This window comes from Phoxinus phoxinus (assembly GCF_949152265.1).
Source record: "Phoxinus phoxinus genome assembly, chromosome: 14".
Classification (NCBI taxonomy): domain Eukaryota; kingdom Metazoa; phylum Chordata; class Actinopteri; order Cypriniformes; family Leuciscidae; genus Phoxinus; species Phoxinus phoxinus.
This window is the reverse complement of record NC_136889.1, coordinates 8,359,769-8,367,900: the sequence shown is the minus strand read 5'-3', so window position 1 is coordinate 8,367,900 and position 8,132 is coordinate 8,359,769. Positions and strand designations below refer to the sequence as shown.

The following is an 8,132-nucleotide window of genomic DNA, read 5'->3' as shown; positions in this document are numbered from 1 at the left end:
GAAATCTTTTCAAATTTAAACTTTATTGAAATTACCCATCATATTATGCTATATTCTGAAATTCCAGAGACAATATTTAAAGAAGCAGATTTTTGTCAGATTAAAGAGTATCTCTTTAAAGTTATATACCTAATAGTTAAAATACATATTTTTAACCTGTATTTGACCCAGTCTTTACTGAAAGCTTTGAACATTTGAACAGGAAATAAATTGGGGACAGTTAGAAGAAGCAGCAACTATACATTTATCAGTACAGCTTATACTGCAGACAGTCATTTGCGCATTCTAGACACTGTCCTCCTCCATCTCTTGTCCCAAACTATTTTGAGAGTTCCCTCTCAGTTTCTTGCCAGTTGATCTGTGTGCAGTCTTCTTAAGAGCCTCTGCAAAACAAATTTGTTTTTTTTTTAGAGATTATGATTTTAGAGAAATCATGTTACTTACACATGTCACAATACATTATGAAAGAAGAACAACTTTTACTCAGGATAAAAAACAAAAACAGCATAAAACTTCAATTGGAATGGTCATGGTATTGGAATGTCAATGGAAGGGCATTTGGGAAATGAATAGAGAATTACTGTTTATTTATTCAGACTATTCTGATTATATTTTGTATTAATAAAACCAGTTTATAAAGTATGAATATGCGATGTGTTTGAAAGCATCAATTCATTCATTGATACAAGTTAGCCATTGAAAAAAAATTATAAACATTAATAATAATAATTTGTCTCAAGAATTTTTTGTCATTTTAATATTAGGTAGTTTCTCACAATCAGATTCTCAGTCCATGATAGAATGGGCCGACAACATGATGCATAATAAAGTATTTTAATTGTAACTTTTAAAGTAAAAATATAATTATTTTTATTTGGAGTATGTCTTTGGAAAATAATTGAGGTGATCACAGGTGTGGACTATTCTTACATTTCCAGGATGGCTTGACTTAAGAGTCACAGTTTTAATAACTTAAAGTTAGAATTAAGTTAAAATGAGAATCCCGATTATTTTAGCGTTTCAGACAGAGATCACGATTCTGAACAGACAACTTAACAACATAACATGTCAGTTACTAGAGGTTCTGACAAAATGTTAATTTCTACAGTCGATTTAAAATGTTTTATCTAAATAAATAAAAAGTTTGAATGATTTAATGACTAAAATACTTGTTTCATTACTGGATGAATCAGCGTTTTTGAACAAATCTCTAGAATGAATGTTTAAAAAATGATATAGAACAGGAGAGAGGCCGCAATATGCATAAATAGTTTTATTTGCACAAACGCGTTACAACGCGTGCCTTCTTCAGTGTGCTTCAGTGTGCCTTCTTCAGCCTTCTTTAGCACACTGAAGGCACGCGCCGAAACGCGTTTGTGCAAATAAAACTATTTATGCATAGTGCGGCCACTCTCCTGTTCTATATATTCTAAGTATTCAGGCCTGCACTCTTAAAGTTTAAGTTTAATCATTGAGTGAAGCCTGCTCCTATTCCCATTTATTTAATGATTAAAAAATGACAAATACATTTGTTTACCAGTCTCGTCACCACCTGTTTGTTAACAATGTGAAATCTTTATCTTTAAGTGTCTTGCAAAAGTTGATTTACTTGTCACTTTTTGATTTATTTTGATTGTAACTGTAGACAGTGTTTATAACTGATTATGAACTATAAACTTTTATCTCAGTACTTCTGTGATCATTTGAATTACGAGCTGATGTTGTTGTAATATTATATAAGAATATAATAAATTACTTTTGTGTCAATCTAAAATTATCTTCCCACTCAATCTTCCCTGAAGTGGTGCAGGACAACGTTGTCCAACAAGTGCTTGTTTCGGACTCTCATCTGCAGATGCCTTGTTTTGGGCATCTGGACATCGTTTTTTAAACTGCTTAATTAATATAAGCAGCACGGCAAAGCTTTGTGTGCTCCTTGTCTCCTAATAAGGACCTGAAATAGGTAAATATAAGTCTGCTTTTTAAAACAATGGAGGATGGTAAGTTTGTGACAACAACATGAAACTGCATACCGGTATTCGTGCAGTGCGTGCACATCAAAAGATTAAATCAGATTTGATGCTTGTGACTTATAAATGCACATCAACCCGATGACTTAGCATTCATGTAAAAACAATGTTCAGATTCATCAATCAGAATGATTTCATTCTGACCGAAACAAAAAACGTCTAATGTGGCTACTGACAGCATCAACGCAGATATAAATGTTCACTGTGATCTTACTTGACAAAGGTTTAAGACAAATCGTTGTCATTTAGGAAAATATTGCGTAGTATTTGAATCGAGATCAAAATCATTCAACAATTGCAGCTCTAATCTCTGATAATATATGTGGCTCTGTATATTTCTGATAAGTAGACAAACATTACACTTAGCCTAATTCAGAATCCTAACTACACATAGTATTAAAGCAGTAGTTCACTTTAAAATTAAAATTAGCCCACGATTTACTCACCCTCAAGCCATCCTAGGTGTATATGACTTTCTTCTTTCAGACAAATACGATCGGAGTTATATTAATAAACACCCTGACACTTCTGAGCTTCATAATGGCAGTGGATTGCAACCATCAGATTGAAACACAAAAAAGTGCTTCCATGCATTATATAAGAACTCCACGTGGCTCCGGGGGGTTAATAAAGGCCTTCTGAAGCAAAGCCATGTGTTTGTGTAAGAAAAATATTCAAATTTAAAACTTTATAAAGCAAAATAACTAGCTTCCGGCCAAACGAACATACGGATTGCACTTAAAGGGTAAAGCGCAACTTATGCGAGTAATGCGACGCACTGCTGATATTTACGCTACGCCATTATGCATTACGCTACTTCTGACGTCACAAGTTGTGTAAGTTGTGCTTTATACGCAAATAGACTGCGTATGGCCATGAGCTAGTTATTTTACTTTATAAAGTTTTAAATATGGATATTTTTCTTACACAAACTCATGATTTTGCTTTAGAGGGCCTTTATTAACCCCCCAGAGCCGCGTGGAGTTTGTTTATGATGGATAGCTGCACTTTTTTGAGCTTTAAACTGATGATTGCAATCCACTGCCATTATGAAGCTTGGAAGCGTCAGGGTGTTTATTAATATAACTCAGATTGTATTTGTCTGAAAGAAGAAAGTCATATACACTTAGAATGGTTTGAGGGTGAGTAAATCAGGTAATTTTCATTTTAAAGTGAACTACTCTAAGTAAAGTATGTAAAATCTAATTTTGTAAATTTTATTAAATTAAGTAAAATCAAAGCACCTCACACATAACAAAAGGTTAATGGATCCATACCAGAAGTGACAGTGCAGTGTAGTAACAGTCCTCCACCAAATTGCCAGTACTCATCTGGATCCTTGGTCAGTCTTGGGTGGGGTGTAGTGGGCTGATAAGTCCTTTAAAAAGAAAGATTTTTATTACCATTCCTTTAAACAATATTGAACAAAACGTATTTAAATTGTACCAACATTTGCCATTATAAAACATTCAGACAACATGAACAAATAGCTCCCTGGGTGCCGCAGCAAAAACGGCTGCCCACTTCTCCGGGTGTGTGTGTTTGTGTGCACTTGAATGGGTGAAATGAAGAGCACAAATTCCGAGTATGGGGACACCATACTTGGCTACATGTCACGTCACACAATTGTAGCTTAAAAAAAGCAAATTGGTACACCAAAATCAAACAATCTAATAATTTTACCTGTAGCCACATTTATCCTGTTATGACACGTCTGAGGGCCTTTCCCTTGATGTTCTTCAGTGAACTAAATAAAGGATTGATGATGGTGACATGTTCTCCTTTCTTTGTCACTTTAGAGGAAGAAAGACAAAAGGATAAAAAGTTACTCAGATTTGTCACTGGTAGAGGAAATTACTTTTGACGATGATACTAATACTTTTACTATATAATATATTAATCCCAAATGTAAGGTTTAGAAGCAATGGTTAAAATTTACTGAAGTTGATAATCGTGGTGGAGTTGTCTCTCTGTTAAGTGCCTGTTCTCCCCAAAAAATCTTCTTCCAGTGCTTGAATATATAGAAGTAAACAAATCTCTTATCATTAGCAGTTACCAGTTTTTGAAGAGGTACGTAAAAATACTCAGAAACGGCTATCTAGAAAAACATAAGAGATTTAGACCAATAATATTTCTCAAATCTTCAGTAGATTCTAGTGTTTCAGAGTGTAAATAACTGTTTTATCAGTCACTTTACTTATTTGGATGCTCCTTCCCTAGTAAATAATAAATAAATAAAAAACCTATACAAAAACATAGGCCTACTTATTATCCTTCAAAACCATTAACTTATTGACACAATCACCTAAGACTTATATTTAATTTATAGGCTAATAAAACTATATTTGGAGCATTTTTAGTGCACAATGTAACTTTCATTTTATATTACAACAATTTGGGAAAAAACAAAAATTGAATTATATATATATATATATATATATATATATATATATATATATATATATAATGTATATACATCACTATTAATAAAGTGTACCTAAAGTATACTTGCAATAGTTCCACAATCAAATACACTTAACCTCAGCACTTCCAGATAACTAAAGTGCATTAAGTACAAAATGTGTTGTTCTTATTGACTTTAAGTATATAATTTAGGATACCAAAGTACAATTGCAGGGTAAATATTAAGTACATAAATATGTTCTACACTAGGGTTTTCTTGTGTTTGAGTTTTAAACTAGCTGACAACATTGACATCAGAGGCTAACTTACAATATTAAACACATAATCGCGATTGATGAAGCACACCTTCACAGTCAATGGTACACACAGCTCCAGGTTGTACGTTACGTCCGTTATCCGTTTATTAAACTCTCGTGTGTACACAGAACATCTGGGAAGTTAATGAACTCCATTAACACAAGATTTGTTTATCTGCATTATTCTACCATTAACTATATAGCACTCTCACCTTATTTTAATGTAATACCTAAACATGACATATTTATTAATATATCTGTTTTTCTAAAATTATAGTGGATATATAGGACATGAACACGAAACATAACTTTACGTAACAGAGATTGAAAAATGTTCTCTTACCTGATATCGCCAATATGTTTGCAGGACCTCATCCAGTCCGACCTTCCTCTGTGTTCACATATCAGCTTCTGTTCTCCTCCGTTTACATGTCACAACGCAAATTAGTTCAAAATAAGAATTTAACTGCCATAAGTAAAGACTGAGTAATATTGCCGAGCAGTAGCAGCACACACACACACGCAGTCATCAACTCAAACTGACGTATTTTCAAACATGACCAGTAAAAAGGCGCGCACAGTTGTCATTGGCCAGTTACGTAGATGACAGTCAGATTAACCAATCATTATCAAAGTAGGTGAAACAAACAACCAATAGCGATTGTTTCAGCCTGGTAATGGAAAAGATTACTTTTCCTCTTTTCTTTCTTTTTTTAAAGAAATGTGTGTTTAGTTTTATTTGTAGACTATATTATTTGATTAGTTGGTCAAATAGTGTTTTTATGACAGTGTGTGAATAAAAATGCAATCCTGCATGGTAGCTATAAGCTTTAGGCACACACACACAAAATTGTAAATCCAAACAAAATCACACAAAGCAAAACATTTTCTGCTGCACTTCTCTCTTGAGATTGAAATATCAATTTTTATTATTATTATTGTTAATAATATTTTTTTATATATTTTAACATAAATTTAGCTTTTTGAAGTGGTGTTTTGATCAAAATATACAATGCTAAAATAATAATTAGAAATAATAATAATTCAAAGGTTAAGTATTTCTTGAAGACATGACATTGATTCACATACAGATTTTGAAAAAGAAAAAGAAAAACTTTTTCGCCTATATTTCAACTTTGAGGGTCAGTCATGTCGTGCCAACTACGACTGAAAATAAAAGTCTGAACTGTTGGCCTCAAAAGAAAACTGAACACAAACCACAATATGCTAAATTAATGAAACTGCACTTTATTCTGTACTCTATATGCTGCAAATATGATTTCTGAATTTATATTTTCCCTTCAGAACCATGAATTTCCATTCTATCTTTCTTTGCTTGGACTATTTCATCATCTGAACTGATGTTCCCCTTTCAATAATCAAAACCCTAACCCTAAGCCCAATATTAAAACATCTCTAGAATTACATTGTCACTAACCGACTGACCAGAAAACACTGAGTAGCCTATCTCCATTGAATGAGGGCACATGGCTGGTGCTAGGGGTTTGATTTCTTTTACCCATCTCTAAGCCATTATTTTGATAGATAATTAGCTTCTGTAACCCGTTCTTCATATTGTACAGTGACCATTTTCTGGATATTTTGAACCATTTGTATACATTTTAAAAAAACTATGGAGATAAGCATTTTGCAGTAACTCACAAAATCAGACCACTAAAAGTTGACACTTTGAATGTAATGTCAATGATTAGGGTTGGAACTAATGTCTGCTGAACACCAACACTCCAGGACTGGATTTGAAGAGCCATGGCCTACTGTACCCACAATTGCCAAAAGTGTTGGGACACCCCTCTAAATCATTGAAATTGGGTATTTCAATCACTTCCATGGCCACAGCTGTATACACACACGCTTCTACATCTACACACATTTGTGAAAGAATAGGTCGCTTTCAGGAGCTCAGTGAATTCAAGCATGGTACCGTGATTGGTTTCCACCCGTGTAAATCCATTTGTGAAATTTCCTCACTACTAAATATTCCACGGTCAACTGTTAGTGGCATTATAACAAAGATTATAAATTATAAATATACTGTATATAATTGTTTTAATGATTGTACAGATATGTTATTTACAAGTATATAGATTATGATGTAATTTACAGATGCACAATTTATTTTTATTTCATAATTCATTATTTCAAAATTATACTCGTATTTCCCCATTCATAACCCATATAGAGATTACCTATGTGGTTACTACCATGGGCTCAGGTTGGCAGCCTATATGGGACTGGTTGTGTTTGCCCATGTCTGACCCATATAGTTTATCAAAGTGGGCCCCATATGTTTTTCCCATTCATAACCCATATAGAGATTGCCTATGTGGGTACTACCTTGGGCTCAGTTTGGCAGCCTATATGGGACTGATTGTGTTTGCCCATGTCTGACCCATATGGTTTGGCCAAGTGGGCCCCATATGTTTTTCCCATTCATAACCCATATAGAGATTACCTATGTGGGTACTACCTTGGGCTCAGGTTGGCAGCCTATATGGGACTGGTTGTGTTTGCCCATGTCTGACCCATATAGTTTATCAAAGTGGGCTCCATATGTTTTTCCCATTCATAACCCATATAGAGATTACCTATGTGGGTACTACCATGGGCTCAGGTTGGCAGCCTATATGGGACTGGTTGTGTTTGCCCATGTCTGACCCATATAGTTTATCAAAGTGGGCCCCATATGTTTTTCCCATTCATAACCCATATAGAGATTGCCTATGTGGGTACTACCTTGGGCTCAGGTTGGCAGCCTATATGGGACTGATTGTGTTTGCCCATGTCTGACCCATATGGTTTGGCCAAGTGGGCCCCATATGTTTTTCCCATTCATAACCCATATAGAGATTACCTATGTGGGTACTACCTTGGGCTCAGGTTGGCAGCCTATATGGGACTGGTTGTGTTTGCCCATGTCTGACCCATATAGTTTATCAAAGTGGGCTAATATGTTTTTCCCATTCATAACCCATATAGAGATTGCCTATGTGGGTACTACCTTGGGCTCAGGTTGGCAGCCTATATGGGACTGATTGTGTTTGCCCATGTCTGACCCATATGGTTTGGCCAAGCGGGCCCCATATGTTTTTCCCATTCATAACCCATATAGAGATTACCTATGTGGGTACTACCTTGGGCTCAGGTTGGCAGCCTATATGGGACTGATTGTGTTTGCCCATGTCTGACCCATATGATTTGGCCAAGCGGGCCCCATATGTTTTTCCCATTCATAACCCATATAGAGATTACCTATGTGGGTACTACCTTGGGCTCAGGTTGGCAGCCTATATGGGACTGATTGTGTTTGCCCATGTCTGACCCATATGGTTTGGCCAAGCGGGCCCCATATGTTTTTCCCATT

At 35.1% G+C, this 8,132-nt stretch overlaps 1 long non-coding RNA gene across 3 annotated transcripts; it reads right to left on the bottom strand.

Annotated features, from left to right (window-relative positions):
• LOC307010903 lies at nucleotides 1–5,308 on the bottom strand. Of its 3 annotated transcripts, none has more exons than XR_013800304.1 (5): nucleotides 5,094–5,291; nucleotides 3,970–4,041; nucleotides 3,714–3,823; nucleotides 3,308–3,408; nucleotides 1–383 (listed from the first exon to the last, which is right to left on the bottom strand). It is a non-coding gene; the product is annotated as an uncharacterized lncRNA (long non-coding RNA). The 3 variants fall into 3 exon arrangements; XR_013800305.1 differs by lacking the exon at nucleotides 5,094–5,291 and adding an exon at nucleotides 4,764–4,959; XR_013800303.1 differs by lacking the exon at nucleotides 3,970–4,041 and having other exon boundaries at nucleotides 11–383; nucleotides 5,094–5,308.
• Nucleotides 5,309–8,132: the final 2,824 nt, after the last annotated feature.